Consider the following 20,399-nt stretch of genomic DNA (forward strand, 5'->3'; position numbering starts at 1 on the left):
GTTGGACAAACTTGAAGTAGTACAGAATGAGGCCATGAGGATAATTCTTGGTGCTCCAAGATGCACAAGAATCATCAACATGCGGGAAGAACTGAAGCTTCCAACCATACTAGAGAGAATAATGCAAGTCAACACCACCTTTTGCCTTAAAGTCATGAGAGATCCTACATCTCCTGCATTGCTCAGAGACAAATTATTTAGTGCTGTTAACACCCTTTTGACTGGTGCCGACATACCAACTCACTCCTTTTATGATAATTGGCTGAGCAACAATGCTTACAATCTCATTAAACTTAACATTTCTTTTAAGTGCAATCTACCTGTCTGTGATATTCCTCTTTATCTGTACCCCACCATTCAAGTATCATACACACCTGTCACCAAGAAAGATAATGAGAATCTTGCTCTTCTCAAAGCTGTCACACTTGAAACAATTGCCTCCTCCATCGAGAGTTTAAGATCTCACGAGCACTGTGTCTACACCGACGGCTCAGTCCAATCCTCTACTGGACGGACTGCATCAGCATGTAGGTTTTATAGAAATAATATTTGTACAAAGACTGTCAGTGTCAGGTTAAACAACTGGCTGACCTCCACACAAGCACAACTAGCTGCATTACACCTAGCTACCAGTACATTAAAAGACATTGGAGGAGGAATAATATTTTGTGATTTAATGTCTGCTTTTCAAGCAATCGAAAACTTCTCTTGGAAGATCGACAGCAAGAACCTCATACTCCCAATTATAAATGACCTAATTGATGCATAGAGTAAAGGGTCTCGAATCTCCTTTGTATGGATACCTTCACACATAAATATAACCCATCATAATGAGACAGACATTGCAGCCAAATTAGCGTGTAACAAGTTTGAAGTTGAATTAGATCTAGGTATCCCCATCTCTGCTGTCAAAACTGTATTGGTTCAAACACTCAGATCTGATAGGAAAGAACTTACTGACTCCCAACGACCTGAAAGTTCTAGTATAAAAAGCTATGATTTGTTCAGATCTGAAACCTATATCTATGGACAGCACAAAACGTCCACTAGACTGTGCGACACAGTGGTTGCAAGGATCAGGTTGGGTTACCGTTACCTATGGCAGGTGGCTGCAGGTGACAGGTCTCCCAATCCTGAGCACTCCAGTTTCAAACTCTGTGAGCAGGAACTACGGCACGATCTCCCGCATTACATCACTGAATGCCCAGTTATTAGACCTTTCAGACCAGTTGGCATGGGGTACCTGGAGCTCTGCAATTACTTTATTCACTCTCGTATTCTTGAAGATATCCTCACAGTGTACCCAAAATTTGCCAGTGCCGGCTACTAAACATATAGCCCTGTATGACTAACCATCCTGCGAGATGGGGGCTTTTATTACCACTGCTACCTTATTCAATCTTGTGTTGATGATATCCTCAAAATGCATCTGGAGTCTGCCAGTGCAGACTGCTTATCAAATGCCTCTATATGACTAACCATCCTGTGTGATGGGGATTTTTTAACATCACCTAGTTAGCTCTTTTTTGACACACTGTACTCCACTTCATATAGTCTAGGGTAGCTGCACTAATGCAGATGTACCTCATAATTTAATAAAAAAAAAAAAAATCCCGCTGGGGAAAGAAAACGGGGTCTCATCACTTTTGTAAACATCAACTTACCTGCACAGATTATTGATGACCTCCACATGGGGGATGAGTATGAATAATTGGGGGTAACCCTTCACTTAAACAATAATGCCCTACATATAATCAGCCTATATGTGCCACAGACTAAACTTGATCTTGACACACTATCTGAATTTGTTAATGAGGAACCTACCCTGCTGGTCGGTGACCTTAATGCCAGGCACCCACACTTTGAAGCCAACTGTCATCAGCCCAATATCAATGGACGGAAACTGTCACTCTATGTCAGGGGGAGTGAAAACCTTAGAGTCCTGGGTGATGAACAGCCAACTCAACTCAGAGGAGGAAGATTAAACTATGCTCTCCTGCTGAATGCACAGGACTCGGATGCCAGTACACACATTGTACACAGTTTATGCAGTGACCACTGGCACTGATTACCACCGTCGACATGAGCAAGAAGAAGAAAGAGTCAAGTAGAAGAAAAAGGTTATTACTCGGACCAGATACGAGACCACACTTCATATATAAGATGAGTGACTGGTTCACGGAATACCAAATCCCTGAAGACATTGCTGCATTTGTTGATGACCTTAATCACCAAATTGAGAGCTGTCTCAGAGTTCTGCGCCGTACGACTGGGCGAGGTAACCCTCAGAGGAAGAAAATAAAATGGTATGAGAACGATTACATAAAGATGCTTAGCGCAAATGAGTAGAGAGTACCGGAGACATCCCATTGAAAGTACCAAAGAGCTGTTTAAAACTGTGTGTCAAGTAGCCAGGGAAGAGAAGGTTATAGAGCGGGAGAGACAATGGCTTGAGTTCACTAGGTCTATTGGAAGGGAAACATCTGCAAGACAAGTATGGGCAAAAATTCAGATAGCTAAGGGGGGCAGAGCCCGGCCAGTGGCTCACAAAGACCCCCAGGGTAAGGCTGAAGAACTAATTCACAAGTGGAGTGATGCAGCATCCTCTTCCTCCTCTCTCACTACAGAAGTTGGCAGGAAGCAGCTCCTCCGACATAATGACAGAAGAATAAGGATAACAAGGGCACTGTCTAGTGATGACGAATATGGAGAACCGATCACAGCCCAGGAAGTAAGGGGCGCTATGAAAAGGGGTTAAAGCACTGCACCTGGTGAAGATGGCATCACCTACGACATACTCAATGCACTGTGTGAAGTGTCTGGGAATCCACTACTCCACCTATTTAACAAGTCATTCCTAAGTGGAGTGTTGCCCACACAGTGGAAACACGCAATAATTGTTCCCATACCGAAACCCATTGAACCTGGCAATTACAGACCTATCAGTCTTATGTCATGCACTTCCAAGATGCCTGAAAAGATCATCCTAAACCGACTGTTGAACAAAATAGGCAGGTTAGGGGAGGGGGTCAATGGATTTGTTAAAGGACGGAGCACAGCAAACTGTATAGTTAATTACTTGACTAATGACAAGGCTAGGTACTCTGTATTTGTTGACATCAAAGGAGCCTTCGATATATCCACAAGGGCCGTGACGAGGATTCGAACCTGCGTCCGAGAGCATTCCAAACGCTGCCTTAATCGACTGAGCTACGACATGGACAAAAAGAGTTGAAACCGAAGTTCTACTGAACTTACTGGATCCTGCAGCCTCTCCGAGGCACAAACCAGGGTTTTATACAACTCCCCCCATGCACTCGAGCTATGTCAATAGGCCGTTCTCCCTCTTCGCCCTTACTTCATTACAGACAGAAATCACAATTGTGTGATACATCAAATGAACAAATCCACAAGGGCCGTGACGAGGATTCGAACCTGGGTCAGAGGCTCAAACCCTGGTTTGTGCCTCGAATCTTCATCACGGCCCTTGTGGATTTATTCATTTGATGCATCACACAATTGTGATTTCTATGTGTAATGAAGCCTTCGACAAAGCGCAGGTGATTGCGATCCTGGATGAGCTTGCATGCGTGGGTGTCAAGGGGAGACTCTTGAAATGGGTTGAAGACTACGTCACAGGGAGGAAGGTCAAGGTATGCTTCAATGGAGCAGTCTCAAAAACAATGATTATGGAACTAGGGAACACCCCCCCACCCCCCAGGCGGAGTCTTAAGCCCTACACTATTCAATGTACTTATGAACGCCATTGCAAATATTGATTTTCCGGAAGGAATACAACAAGTGGGATATGCAGATGATGTCCTAATACAAGCTCCCACCTTGGAAAAAATTAAACAGTCCATTGAACTCCTTGGAAGGATATGTATTGAGCTCGGTTTCACTCTCTCCACAAACAAGATGAAGGCATACTCCCATCACAAGCAGGGGGCAAATGAAGAACTACAAATTAATGGTGTAACACTTGATTGGGTTGACCACCACAGGTATCTTGGCATCATTGTCGGCTCTCACAAGGGAAAGAAAGAAGAGCTCAACCAATTCATAGGAACATGCAAAAGTCGACTCAGGGCACTAGAAACCTATGGCCTGGAATGGATAAGGAACCTCTATTGCCGTCCTTAAAATGGTGTACACAGCTTATGTGTGCTCCGTCATAGACTATGCTGCACCTGTTTTGTGTACCTACTCCCAAAACGATATGAAAAGGCTCGAAAGCATAGAGAATGAAGCAATGACAATCATTCTTGGAGTTCCAAGAAGTGCCAAATCGTCTAATTTACGAGAGGAGTTGTCCTTCCCCCAGTGTTAAAAGCAGGATTAAGGAACTGAATGCTAAGCTTGCAATTAGGATAACCAGAGATCCCTATTACAATGATATTGGCCAGAAAACTCTGGGTTCTGTGCTGTTAATAGGAGGAAACCAGAGAAGCAAAGAAGGGCATCACAGATCAGCCTGCTACCTCGAAGAACTTCACCTGCTTGAGCAAGCCCGTGTGAGCTCATGTCTGTAGAGAGGTTATCTTCCTGGGAGGATGACTCATGCAGGATTATCATCAATGAAATGGCAACAAAAACTCCAACATGATACCACAAGAAATGAGGCACAAGTATCTCTGGGACATTTATAAAGAAGCCGGAGATGAACTAGAACAAATTTACACTGATGGGTCATCTAATTCTGTCATTGGCAGGGCTGGTGCAGCATTCACTGTAATTAGGAATAATGCCATTCAATGCAAAAATGGAGGGAAGGCACGCATTGAGAACTATGCCTCTTCATCGTAAACGGAGCTAATTGTCATTGTTATGGCGTTAAGATTCCTTGAATGAAACACTAATGGCGCAGTGATCAGCACTGACTCAAAAGCAGCACTACAAAGCCTAAGTAAAAATCGGGCAGAAAATCTTGCGATAGTCACTGAAATTAAGAGAGATATGAGGGTACTAATCAATCAGGGAAGAGTCGTCAAGTTTCTGTGGATCCACTTCCATGTTGGAATATGTGGGAATGAACGAGCAGATGTGCCGGCTGCTGAAGGCGCTGAAGGAGACCATATTGAATACTTCATACCCAAGACTCTGCTACAAATTAGAGGTATTGTCAGGCAATATCACTGTGACAAGGTAACTGAAGAAAGGGGGATAGAAGCACAAACCAATAAATCTGTACGCTGGTACAACATGGTTGCAGCTGGCAACCCTAATCATTATGAACGAAGAGGAGGTGACCGTGGGAGAGTATCAGTAATAGTGAGAATCCGTCTTGGATACAAATATCCATGGCGATTCGGAATGGAAAAAACAGTTGAGCAGCAGAGTTTCAGAATCTGTGATGAGAGTGACGGACACTGCCTTTACCATTACCTGAAAGAATGTGAACACCTGAAAGACATTAGAAATATGTGTAGAATAATAAACCCCACATTGTTTGAGTTAGGAAAACACTATTTGTCAAATATTGATACTGTTCTTAAAAGATTCCCCCATTTTGCACCCGCAAGATAACGTAAGATTTTAAAGGTTGACAGATGTTAATCTTCTTGTTTGAGGAGCTGTTCACTTAAGACAGTTAAGCAAGTCTCAACTGCGTCTGGGTACACGTGACAGGAAGAACAACTAAGTGCGTTTTCTTCCTATTGGGGAGTGTTGTACATGCTGCTAAGGCGGTATGTCCACTCACAGGATGAGTGGCGCTGCCCAATAAACTCACCCCTTGGAGGAAAATTAAAAAAAAAAAAATTGTTACTGTACCATGTCATCAATTTAAGTGTTCCTTAAATTACCTGTTTTTATAGTACTTTACCAGTTAATTACAGCATTTGCTATAAAATTGCAGTGCAATTTTTTTATTCTTTCAACATTCCATTTTATTTAAAATTTTACAGGAAGTTAATTTTGTTTTAAATTCTTGATGCCTTATTGCCCACATGTCCTGCATTACATGTTGATTCTTTTGAGTGTATTTTTCTGCATTGTATTAATTATTAAGCTTTTATTATGCCACATGTTGAGTGTTAAATTCTATATTTGTTTAATTATTTTTCTTGAAATTTGCAATTACACCTTCTAGGTTTATAATCAAATTTGTTATGCTTTGCCTGGTTTAATTAATTACATTACTCTAGATTCAAGTCATGTTCATACCAGAGATTATCTTGAGATTATCTTCAGATGATTTCGGGGCTTTAGTGTCCCCACGGCCCGGTCCTCGACCAGGCCTCCACCCCCAGGAAGCAGCCCGTGACAGCTGACTAACACCCAGGTACCTATTTTACTGCTAGGTAACAGGGGCATAGGGTGAAAGAAACTCTGACCAATGTTTCTCGCCGGTGCCTGGGATCGAACCCAGGACCACAGGATCACAAGTCCAGCGTGCTCTCCGCTCGGCCGACCGGCTCACATACAGATGATTTTTTTTTTTCAAGAGGTCTCTGTTTACTGGAGTCCTGAGGAATAGGATGTGAGCCCCATGTACCTGCTGGAGTTTTGAATCGTACGATATACTAATGTTCATCACATGTTTATTTATTATTTATTTATATATATAAAGTTCTTACATTCTTGTATAGCCACTAGCATGCATAGTGCTTCGGGCAATGCTTTTGGGCAAGTCCTAAATCCTAAGCACCACCCAACACTGCATGTTGGGTGGTGCAGCGCAGTGATTAACCAATTTGTTCAATAAATGGTATGCAATTCTGTGAAATAAACACACTAAATATCTATCATTTGGTTGGTGGCATTAAAACACTGTACAGTATGTAATCATAGTAATGAAAACTGATATAGTACACATTTCATCAAAATAAAAATAAAATCCAAAAATATAATTGAGAACATACAGTATAGAGCACTTAGTATCAAACAGCTTTTAAATATTATATTAAATGCATAGCCACATGCAATTAAAAGATATTAACATATCATGCTTTATAAGTTTATGGTGGGTTCAATACTGCAACATAATTTTGACATACATAGGTACTGCATGTTCAATCAGGCTCCTTCATAAAACTGAGAAGTGCTATCTTATCTGAAGTAAATATCACTTCATTAATTAACTACATATTTAGAGAAAGAAAAAATTAATCATCTCATGAGAGTATTTGTAAAATGACATTTTAACTAGAAATGTCATTTAAACCAAGTGTAACATCTGTATAGGCTCTCTATCTTCTATAATAAACTACATTCCAGATAATGTATTTCTGGAATGCAAAATGAACTTCATGCTATACTATCTTTTCTTTTGGATCAGGTACTGAATTTAACTAGGTTATTCAGCTCTGTGTTTTCCCAAGAATATAATCCACCAATCTTACATGACGGAGTGAAAGACCATTTAATTAAAGAGAACATGTATAGAGAGTATCAATCTCATAAAAAAATCCTGAGACTTTAAACTGTTATTAAAATACTGTAATTTTAAGCAAATTTTCCCCAACTTCTAAGGTCTCTCTCGCAGAAACATTAAAGTAAACAACACAAACACAAACATGGCACAGCCAACTTGATATTTTCTTTGTCACAAAGTATTATTATAACTATCAAAGATTTCATGCTACATTTTCTAACATGATGCAATATATGGTAATTCTCTTGCATATATGAAATAACACTCAGCATTTTTGTGTTATTACAGAATGACTATAAACAATATCAAGTAAAGTATGAATGCATATCTCTGGCAAGAAACTGCTTCATGAAAGACCAGACACACATAATTTGTAATAAATTCAAGTGCTATTAATATTTTTGTGTGAGAAAAATAATGATTTCACACTGCATATGCAGTGTTTGATAATGCAGATTACAATGAACTGGATGTCTCTTTAAAATTGTTATAAAAATACAAATTTTAATTACTAAACACACTTCCAGTTCCTACTTGAGATAATTAAATCTATTAATATACAAAAGGTACTAAAATTTGAATGGTAGACAAAAAATAATCATTTCAAAAGCCATGGTGTTTTTTTGGCTTGCTGTTTACGATGTAGTTTTTGTACCTTTTTTCCAGGGACAAACTCCTTCAGATAATCCAGGACGTCTTTTCTTTTTTATTGTCAGTTCATCTACAGTAGGTTCCGCAATTAAAACTTGAGTTCCGAATTCCCCATAAGATACTGAAGCTGCAATGGTATTTGTACTGGAGTTCTGAGCTTCCCTGGGTTCAGAAGGCTGGCTTATATCAGAATCATGTGCAAACTTGCAGTTGTGTCCAGACTTGCACCGACCTTTTCTATAATCCCAACAATTTTCTTTCCATTGATTTCCAAGACATCTTTAGGGTTTTCTGTTATTTTTACATGCTTCTCCAATACCAATTTTTTATCTTCCTGTGCTTAATGAAATGGGTTAAAGAACACTGAAGCAGAATGGTCATCATCAAATGGAGATGGCAGTGCATCACCACGAAGAGGATTTGCAAGGATTACAGGTTTGCTGCTTTCCTTCTTACGTTTTTTAATTTGTTTTTCTTGATCAAAGGGAGAATCAAAGAAGTTGATAACTTTCTTCTTGGTGCCTTTACTCCGGTCAAAGGGAGAATCAAAGAAGTTGATAACTTTCTTCTTGGTGCCTTTACTCAGTGACTCGTCAGCAAGCTCTGTATCTTCTTTTTCCTCCTCAGAAGAGGAGCCATAGTCTGCCACCAGCCCTGCCATTATGTGTTTAAAAAAAAAAAATCGCATATTGCATATTTAATTTACAATTTTGCTGATTCCAATTTATTTTGTCGTGCCTAACTATAATTTAAATGTTTATTCTTTGCATTTACTTACTTGAGCCTAGTTTGATATTCTGAATGTTGTTATTCTGTAAATTCTAATCTTATACCTAGAATTTCAAGCACACACTAAGTTAGTGACAATGCCTGCAACTGTTGCAACTCCTTCTGACTCAAATGGAGCAGTTGCTCATACTAATGTCCAGCGCTCCATACAGGAGATGGCTATTCTACTTTTTGCTGGAGTATCTCACGTATTGGAATCATGGTTTAGCAAAGTGGAAGCAAAGGCCAAAGTGCATTTCTCAGAACCTTCTGATGATGACTACTTGGCAATTGCTAGGTAAAGTTTTGACTCCACCAAAGGTGATGCTCATTTTGTAGATAATGAGAAAGCCATTGTTAACATCCAGTCATGGCCAGAATTTAAGGATTTCTTTCGCGTTTTCAAGGCTCATGACAAGCCTATTTAGTACATTGATAGGTAGTACTCTTTTGGTATTCAGACTCACTTCCAGAACCTTGAGAAAGTACTTGCAAAGCTCGTAGAAGCAAATTTAAAAATAAAACTCTCAAAGTGCTCATTTTTAAAGGAGAAGATTAATTTCCTAGGTCATGCAGTCACCTCTTCAGGCATTACCTTAAATGAATAAAAAATTAATGCTGCCCGTGATTTTCCAATGCCTCGTACTGCAGAAGCCGTGAGGCAGTTTACAGGTTTTCTAGGATTTTTTCGTTCGTTTATTGCTGGATTCTCTACAATAGCCACTCCACTTTACAAGTTGGAAAGAAACGATGAACCCTTTGTTTGGGAAGAAGCCCAAGAACAGTCTTTCAGGAAGCTCAAAGAAGCATTCATCTCTTCACCTGTTCATAGGTACCCATATTTTTCTAAACCTTTTATGTTGGTCACATATGCTAGTGAAATAGGCTTAGGTGCAGCATTACTTCAAACTGAAGGTCACAGAGATCATGCAATAGCTCAACTAGCTGTACATTGTCTAAGGAAAAGAAAAATTATGGTGCAACAGAGCGTGAAGCTCTAGCAGTTGTATGGGCTTTTAAACATTTCAGGAATACAATTTACCCAGTTCATGCTGGCGATGAGTCACAATAACGTGGCTGAAGTATGTTGACCAGACCACACACTAGAAGGTGAAGGGACGTCGACGTTTTGGTCCTTCCTGGACCATTCTCAAGTCGATTGTGAGAATCGACTTGAGAATGGTCGAGGACGGACCAAAACGTCGTCGTCCCTTCACCCTCTAGTGTGTGGTATGGTCAACATACCCAGTTCATGTTCTTACAGATCATCAACCAGATATTTACTCACAATTCAAGAATTTAATCCTTCATTTGGGTATATCCCAGGAAAACAAAATGTTGTAGCTGATGCATTTTCTTAACACATAGCTGCATATCGAGTTAAATTACCCAGCATGAGATGCTATAGTAGTAGAGACAGAACAAAAACAAGACCACATATGGGCACCTGTCATTAAGTTTATGATTTAGCAAGATACTCGTCGGATTCACAAGCCCTCAGTAACATTGTAAGAACTAGTGATGTTAGACAATTTACTGAGTAGAATAGTAAAGCTAGGGACACCCGCAAGGAAGTGTTATCAGTTAGTTGTTCCAGCTGTCTTGGTACCAACTGTGTTAAAGATTATCCATGATGCTCCTGTAAATGCACATCCAGGAAAGGATCGTACACTCCAGTAAGGTCGATTGAAGTATTTTTGGCCCAAAAGGCTAAAGAGATTGCTCATTATATTGACAGAAGTTTAACCTGCTTACAGTACAAGGGACACATCATTGGACCTAACCCAATTCATGTGTACCCAGCAACTAAAGCCCCTTGGAAATGAGTATCAATATATTTGTTGACAAATTTTGCAGAAACTGAAAAAGGTAACAAACACTTGCTTGTAATGGTTGAAAAATTTTCACATTATAGCAAACTAGTTCCTATCCTGAACAAAACAGCAGAAACTATAGCCAGTGCATTCCATGGCCAAATAATTTGTAGATATAGTATGCAAAAAGTAATTCTCTCAGATAATGGTCCCGAGATCAGTAATAGTTTCTTAACTAGTTTGTGTGAATTATATAACATTAAAAAATGTAGTATTATGCCATATAACCCAGCAAGTACTAGGTTTGCAGAGCATACAAACAGACTATGCAGAGCGTACAAACAGAAAAGTGTTAGATGCCTTGAGAGTCACATTGATTTTTTAAAACAGTAATTGGGATGAGTTCATATCCTTAATTCAGTGTGCCATACACTCTTCAATTAATGCTTCTACAGGAGACACGCCTCATGCTATTCTTTATGGTACATATAAGATTCTTCCTAATGAAGTGATCAATTCACCCCCTACTCCTTTGTATAACCTAGATGTTTTTTTCAAGTAAAGCATTGACAAATGCAACCAGTCTTTAAGAAAATATGAGAACACTTGTCCAAGACAACTGCGGAGTTTACTCGAGCAAAGGAATACTCAAGCTAAGTCCAGTAAGATGACTGTAGGATCTGTAGTAATGGTACTTAACGAACACAGATCTGGCCCTATGTACAAGTTATCTAAGAAATTTTTAGGTCCATATAAGGTAATAGAGCTTATCAAGATTAACAAGTACAGACTTAAGAATTTTGTTAACAAGATCATTTATAAACGAATATTTATACCATATGAAGTTAGCTAAAATTACTGCTGGTGAGTCTGATGCAAAAGATGACAATGACCAAGCCCAGACAGATTCTTCTATAGGGACACCACCTATTGTGGATGACAGACCACTTGACGTAGACCTTCCCCTTGTTGGAAATTTCCAACACTAAATACAACACTGTTGTATTATCATTAATTATTACTAAATCTACTAATCATTGTAGTGATTAAAATTAACCAAACGTAGAGTTCACATGTACTAATAATTACATCTGTACAATAAGGCTAGAATTCTTACGTCACCAGACGCCAGTATTGCGTCAGATTCCATTATAATAAACACAACTATATCCAGTGTGTCTGAGAATTGAATTTGATTCTCTATAAAACAACGGTGTTCTGTGTGATAATTATTTACAGATAAACTGATCCCCAACTAATGCCAAATAGAGCGTTTATAGTTATACTGTTATCTGGTAATAAATTTAACATCACGCGTGAATGCCCTGGAGAGACTTTAATTCATCTCCATTGCTCGTTTACCATCGTAAAACGGGCAAATAATAATATTTAACTCCTCTGAATAATAAACCCGTCCTTATCCGAGCATTTCAATCACAACTGCGAGAAATGATAATATTCGTAGTAAATAATTTGTGTATCAAATGCGGGACGCGGGGCAGGGGAGACACTAGTACACGAGGCGACGCGCTCAGAGAGAGATGCCATTACCCAAGCCACCAGGGTAGACACCACCAAGAGCTCCAGATGAAAGTCGCCACCGTGAGGTGTGAAGAACCTTTGCAGACAATAACTTAGCTGGTGTCAGTGTCATTTTACACAACGTGTTGAATTGTCAAGAGATTTAATTTGACATTCAGCGAGGAACCTGTTAAATTTGGTTCCGTGTAGCCCAAAGTGACCGGCCAGTGAAGCGTGTCAACATCTAGGCTAGGCTAGACACCACGTGATCGTTACGATGCCTGAACCTAGGACGCGAACTTCGGCAAGCCTTAACTTACACAGTGCCCTATTAGCTAAGTACCTTTATTCCCATTTGATGCATCATCTAGGAGGGGGTTTTAGCTGGGTAGCTTGTCGTTACACAGAGCGACTATAAAAAACCACAGGTTATTATTTACCTTCATTATTTAATTTAATTTTCTTGAACATAGATGTCTAGCAACTTAATCTGTTGCTACTGAATATAATTTGATTTACAGCGTGTGTGAAGAATTCTCCGAGCTGTCATTTCCCGTGTTAATCATCTCCCAGTGTTCCATGATGAGTCCAGGAGATTCCGAGGATGAGTCGTAACCGACTTCTTGGAAATCGTCTTCAAGCTAAGACCCTTTCCGTATTCCTTAAATTCCATTATCTGAAGTATTATTCATGCAGAGCACTGTTTCTTTGGATTGACATGTGTTTATTATAATTATTAATTTCTCATGTTATAATCTATGTTCTTATTGGTGATAAATATAATGATTCTATAATTGGTCATAGGATTAGATTATTGCATAATGGACTGGTGCACGAACCACACTAGTTCCTGGACATATATGAAGTTCCAGTAATAACCCCCCAATGTAGGTGTTTTGAGGCTTTGATTCAGTTAAATTATACAGCCCATTAATTTATATAAGTGATCATATTCTCTAGTATTTATCCATAGTTACTGGTTCATCTAGGAATTTTCTAATGATCATATTTTATTAGTTTCCCTCTTTACTATAAAAGCGGGTGGTCCTTCGTAATAGAATTTCATTACATTAATATTTAAATAAATAGAGTCAAGCCCCAAATGTCCCACATTATTGTCCTTCGAACCAGATAAACATAAATTATAATTATAAATACTAATTAATAATAACTAATCCTTGTGTGATGTAATCTAGATTAACTATTTAATTAATTGTGTCAGCCAACAGTGTAACACATCAGTTAGTCTAAGTCACACCAACACATCGCTACTTTCACCTCATGTATAAGGTAGCCTTAGTGGACACAGTCAATTACCCACAACACTTAGCTCATACAGAAGTAAGAATCTTTAGGTCACCAGGAGCAACAGCTCATAACTTTTATAACAATTCCACACTAACACCTGCATTAGAGTGGCTTCACCATCTAACCATTATATACTTAGGTGGTAATGACATCCATCCTACTCGTCATCCAGCTGAGGTGATCAAACACCTTAAAGCCATAATTTCTTCTTTCAAGCTCATCAGTAATTCGGTAGTATTCACGTTAGTGGAACCTCGCCAACCAAGTCAAGATAATCGTTGGGGAGTAACACCAGAATACTACCAGAGAGCTGCTAAGTACATAAATTTCAGGCTGAAAAAACGAGTGAGATTGGATGCCACTTATATTCAATTTACAGCCAGACGTTATAGACAAAACCTGACCAGAGATGGTGTACACTTGTCAGGTGAGTCTAGGTTGCATGTGGTTGATAAGTTGATCAACATCATCAACTATCACAAACGGCTGTGGCTAGCAAGCCAAACTTAACTGTACATAATTGTGTGTGCAAGTGCACTCTTATAAAACAAAAAACACAAAAATACAGCACAATTATATTCACCTTACTGCACCACAATAATCTTTACCAATCTTATTAGGTAGAATTTAGGCTGAGATTGTGCTGAATTTGGTACAAGCCCAGACTAAATAAATTTATAGTTCTTAGTTAGGAATTATCAGGACTAGACTTAAGCTAGTCAGTAGTGTATGTATTATACTATTTGTGCTGACCCTAAACAGGGTGGGATTAAATTTGAGATAACTCTGATTGGAGTGTCTCCAAAATATTTCATCTTGTACTCATTATTTTGTATGTATCTATTTTGTGTATTGCTGGATGATCCCCATTACCTCTGATGGTGATATAGAAGAGCTAACCGGACGAGAACTAATGGTGAAGTTCAGACAATGCACAAAATATCTAGCTACTTGTTGTTAGGTAGGTACATTTAACCTCAAGTGAGGTAGAGTATAAATTAGCCACATTAAATTAGGCTACATTTAATGTTACTTGTCTACTAATGAGCAAGTACCCAAGCTTCATTAGTAATACATATACGAATTCCATGAAGTTTGGACCCAAGCCCAACATGGCTACTCCTGAGCAATTAAGGAGAACCTACATTGGCCTTAAAGGTCATTTGACCAGACTAATTAACAAGGCTGAGGGCTTATCTAAAGATACTCCCATTGACTCTTATCACTTAGAGACAGCAGTAAGAGTACCTGATCTGAAATTTTATCAACTTAAGTCTACAAGTCAGTCTTATCTTACTCTACTGAATACCACAGAGACTGATCCTGAGGAAGTAAGTCAAATTGTAGACGATATCTCCCAGTATGAAGATGAGACTCAAGATAAACTTTACATGCTATCTAAATTAGCAAAACAATCTGGATCCAATACCAGTAACACAGGGTCTCAATTCAGTAACCCACTACCAGAGGTTCGTTTACCTACTTTAGACTTACCTACATTTTCAGGATTAGATACAGAAAATTGGGACAATTTTTGGACTTCATTTGAAGTTCATATACACAGGAAACAGTCTCTTGACAAGGTTTCTAAATTCCCATACCTGCTTAGTCTTCTCAAAGGAGAGGCTAAAAGGGTCATACATAACCTAACTCTCAATGAGAGTAATTATGAGGAAGCTATAAAACTTTTGAAGTTGAACTATTGCAACAAAGAATTAAGTATAGCTACCCTCTATTACCAATTGCTAGATCTGAATGCACCAAATAGTAGACCAGAGTCACTTCAAAGATTCAGACTAGAAGTAGAGTCTCTAGTAAAGGCCTTAGGTACTAAAGTTAACATACCAGCTTCAGAATGGTCAATCAAGTTACTTTTGCAGAGGAAATTACCTCGAAATGTCTTAACAGAGCTCTGCTCACATTATAATACCGAGTTTCTCACTCTTGATCAAATATTCGAGGGATTGAGAATAACGGTTAACAGGTTGAAGACTCATGATAAAATTAAACCTGAGTCTAAACCAACTAATACTGACACTTCAGTCAAACCTAAACCGACTTTGAATAAGTCTAGTAAATATAAATCCAAGACTACTCCATCCACTGGAAAAGAAGTGGAAATGTAGGTACTTATTCGGTGTCTCCTTCTGAGATAACCAATGGCTTGTCTACTAAGAGACCAAGTCAATTAACCAGAGAAGGTGTCTGTTTTGTAATCAAGGACATGCCACTTACCAATGCTCTGTTTATCCTACTTATAATACTAGGATTAAAAGGTTGCAAGAAATACACAAGTGCACTAAGTGCATGGGCTCATGATCCCAAAAAATGTGTAGTGCAGCTACGTTCCTGCTACAGATGCAACCAAGGTGTACATCACTACGCCTTATGTAGAAAATCTTCTACACAAACCATGACCACTGGGGAGAATTCCACGAGTTCTACCGCAGTGCAATATTGCAAAGTGCATCAAGAAGTAAATGTACTTGCTACTGACTCAGGCAATAATACCACTCTGCCTACAGCTCAACTTAGACTAATAAACCGAAGATCTAGAGTTAACACTAGAGGTCTTTTTGATCAAGGATCACAGAAAACCTTCATTACACGACAGTTAGTAGATGAGTTAAATTTAAAACCTGCCAAAAGTGTGAGGTTAAATATTTCTGGTTTCTTGACGAATAGTGGACCTCGTGAATACCAAGTAGTTAAGGTATTAGTGAGACTCGGATCTTCCACTAGTCCAATACAAGCGATAGTAGTAGATAAACTTCCTACAGACCTACAGGTCACTGGGTTAGCTCACACTGCGAGACATCTTAAACGAAACCGCATGAGGCTAGCAGATTATAAAATAAATTTTGACTGCCTCACTGATGTTGGAATACTTATAGGCGCGGATCATTATTACAAATTTATAACTGGATGCACCAGACAACACGGAATGAATTTGTTGTCGTCTGCTGGAGGCAAATTGCTTACGGGACCGGTGCTTTTCCGACAAAATCCAGCGTCAACAAACCAACAATCTAATAACATAATAGTGGCGTGACTAGGCTTGGAACAGTCACCCCTACGTTTCATAGAAATATCTGAAGATATTGAGTCTGATCCACCTGTACATCGTTTGTGGGATTTAGACACTTTAGGTATTATCCCTGAACAACCAAGCCCTGATGATATGTGGACTTACCAGCAATATCTGGATACAGTTGTCTATGAAAATCAACAATACTGGGTAAGACTCCCATGGAAGTTGAATCATCCACAACTTCCAGTTAATTATTTTATGGCAGCCTCACAATTGCAGTCTCAATTAACACGACTACAGAAGCAGCCAGACAAACTGAACATGTATCATCAACTCATCCAACAACAACTTAACAGTAAATTTATTGAAGTTGTTGATAACGATGACCGAAAAATAGGTCATTATTTACCTCATCACGCTGTGGTGAAAGACTCATTGGCAACACCTATTCGTATTGTTTTTAACTGTAGTGCTAAAGTAAAGCCAAGCAGTGTGTCTTTAAATGAATGTCTCCAAACGGGACCTAGCCTAACTCAAAGGCTACATGATGTGCTGTTACGATTTCGCACCGGTATTTTCGCCTATACTGCTGATATCAGCAAAGCTTTCCTCCGAGTAGGTTTGCAGGAGGAAGATCGTAACTACACAAAATTTCTCTGGATTAAGGACCCACTGGATCCTAACAGTGAAGTCATCACATATCGTTTTGCCTCAGTATTATTCGGAGCTACGTCCTCACCATTTCTTTTGCAAGCAACATTAGACACACATTTGAGTAAATCGAATAGCCCTTATAAGGCAGACATTAGCGACAACTTGTATGTCGACAATTTCCAGGGAACAACTAATGATCAAACTAATTTGGTAGAAATCTACCATGAGGCTAACCGTGAGCTATTAGGAGCCAATATGCCACTACAGTCATGGGCCTCAAATAATGAATTACTCAACCAGGTAATCGAGAAAGAATTTCCAGGTTATCAGGTACCCAAGCAATTAAAGGTTCTTGGCTTGGAATGGAACACCAGTACTGACGAGATGAACGTCAAGTCAGTACAAACTGATAACTCAAACCCTTACCATGAGAACACTGCTCTCGTTTGTCAGTCAACCATTTGACCCTTTTGGCTTACTTAGTCCTATATTAATAAGGGGCAAACTCCTAATGCAGGAGTGCTGGCAGAAACATATGGGATGGGATGATCCGTTACCAAGTGAGTTACAAGCTAAATGGCAGATACTCTCAACGGATTTTAATCAGTTAGGTGTTTTGAAATTTCCTCGTAATGCTTCAGGACCAAACTTACCCACCAATTTGCACGTTTTCTGCGATGCCTCTGGCAAAGCATACGGCGCAGTAGCCTACTTAGTTAATAGTGCACAATCAATTTTGCTCACATCTAAAGCAAGAGTTGCTCCCATTAAGAAGAGATCTTTACCTCAAATGGAGTTGACTGCATTGCTGGTGGGAGTAAGATTGGCTCATTCCCTGAGAAAGACACTCAGTAATACCCACTTGGTGAGATTGTCGTGTGGTTAGACAACGAGGCAGTCATACAATGGGTAAGAAACAACAACAACAAGACTCCCTACGTCAGTAATCGTGTTAGGGAAATTCATGAGTTATCTGCTGGATATAAATTCAGACATGTTCCTACTAAGGACAATCCTGCAGATTATTTATCTCGAGGGTTAACGATAAAACAACTTATCAAGTCTTCGCTGTGGTTCAATGGACCTTCATGGCTTGTTGGTGGTCAGTGGCCCAATCAAAAGCCACAAGTCATAGTGACCAATATCACCACTCCCATGAAAGAACCAGAACCTCAACGAATCTTAGCCATTGATCCTCACAATTATTCTAACTTAAGTAAGTTATTAAGAGTGACTGCCCATGTGTTTGACTTTCTTGCTAAGATAGGAATTCGACATAAGTTTCCCAATCCTATCCTCTACTGGATCAAACGTGCACAACAAGAGACATATGGAAGCGAATATGAAAATCTTCCAGATAAATTAACTAAGTCTCTAGGTATCTGGTATGATGCCAACACTCATAATATACTAAGATGTGGAGGACGTTTGCTTCATGCAAAAATTGATCTGGACACGAAGAATCCAATTCTTCTACCTCGTCACCACATCATCACTAAACTTCTTGTTTTGCATCACCATCAATATGGTACTTTACATGGTGGAGTGTTAGATACTCTCACCGACCTTAGACAAAAGTACTGGCTGCCTCAAGGTCGTCAGACAGTTAAGTCAATAATTAAATTCTGTGTAATCTGTAAAAGATACGATGCTAGAGTATGTCCTTACCCAGGACCTCCACCACTCCCTGAAGAAAGAGTGGTTCATCTGCGTCCTTTTGAAACCACTGGTGTTGATTACACCGGAGCCTTACTTCTCACTGGCAACCCAGATAAGATACCAGTGAAAGCATACATTTGTCTCTTTACGTGTGCTACAACCAGAGGCGTACATTTAGAAGTGACTTCAGATATGAGTGCTGAAGCCTTCATCCAGGCCTTCCGCAGATTTGCTGCTCGCAGATCTTGTCCCAAATTAATGATATCGGACAATGGTTCCAATTTTGTGGCAGGAGAAGCTTGTCTACGAGAAGTCTGGAACCACCCAGAAGTACAGTCAGTCCTGCAGAGACGACAATGTCACTGGAAATTTATAGCACCAAGAGCCCCTTGGCAAGGTGGGTTCTATGAGCGAATAGTAGGCACAGTCAAGAAGTGTTTAAGAAAAACTTTGCACAGACAAAAGGTCAGTTACTCCGAGCTCCAAACCTTTGTTGTGGAAATCGAGGCGCGAGTCAATAACCGCCCATTAACATACCTGTCTGATGATTTCACCCAGAGAGAACCTATGAGTCCCTCACACTTGATCCATGGAGGTCTACTGAGCCCTCTCATCCCTTTAACCGAAGAGGACCCCGTAGACCCGTCACATGTGACCAGAGGAGACTTGGTGGAAAGCTACCAGCATCTTTCAGGGGTTATTAACAGGTGGAATGAGGTGTGGACTCGAGAGTACCTCACAGCTCTACGAGAGTACCACTATGGAGCTTCGAGTCCTTATAATAAAGTGCAACTAAAACCAGGGGACCTAGTACTAGTCGACAGTGATGGACCAAGGTCAGAGTGGCCCATAGGCAAAATTGTTGCCATTCATCCAGATCATCAAGGTGTCCTGAGAGTAGTGAAAGTTTTATGCCGAGGCAACACTACTCTATAAACTTTAGAGAAGCTGGTTCCTCTTGAATTGACTGAGCGAGAACATCAACCAGATCCAGTTTCTCCAGTAGTTTCCGAGGACAGTAATTCTGATCCTCCGAGCAACCGCCCCACTAGAGCTGCTGCTCAACAATGTAAGCGGAAACTGCAAGCCTATTACAGCTCTGACCAAGAGTAATTCCTTTTACATCCAATTTAGATAACTATGATGATACTGTGGTGTAATGTCAAGTAACAAACCATTACAAGTCACTATGACCCAGGACATTCCCATCACAGGAGATTCTGTTGTTTGAATTGTGTGATTTAAATCTTTAATTGTTGTATAGGCTATAAAGAACATTATTTATCTAGAGTACCTGAGAGTTTGCAGACTTAGAGATTTGCAACATACACATTACATGTCATAGCGACACCAGTCTCAGAGTTATTGTAAGTTTTCTTAATTATCAACTTTAGGTAATTCATAATAACATGTTCCATTTAACATGAAATCAGCAAGACTTAAGTTTCTTGTATGTCCTTGACAAATACGGGACATTCGTTATGTGTGTACTAACATACTAACATACTAATATTAATACCAACTTCGGGATAGGTGTGTCAGTACTCCACATTACACTGCGACCCTAAAACTCTCCCCCCGGAGTTATGTTGGAAATTTCCAACACTAAATACAACAC

General features: G+C 39.6%; 2 pseudogenes; both read right to left on the reverse strand.

The window, feature by feature from the left end:
- LOC138365878 (beta-1,4-galactosyltransferase 4-like) overlaps positions 1–20,399 on the reverse strand; it is a 113,167-nt pseudogene that overhangs the window by 73,912 nt on the left and 18,856 nt on the right.
- Positions 7,974–8,699, reverse strand: LOC138366963 (uncharacterized; annotated as a pseudogene).

This window comes from Procambarus clarkii, chromosome 2, assembly GCF_040958095.1.
Source record: "Procambarus clarkii isolate CNS0578487 chromosome 2, FALCON_Pclarkii_2.0, whole genome shotgun sequence".
Lineage (NCBI taxonomy): Eukaryota > Metazoa > Arthropoda > Malacostraca > Decapoda > Cambaridae > Procambarus > Procambarus clarkii.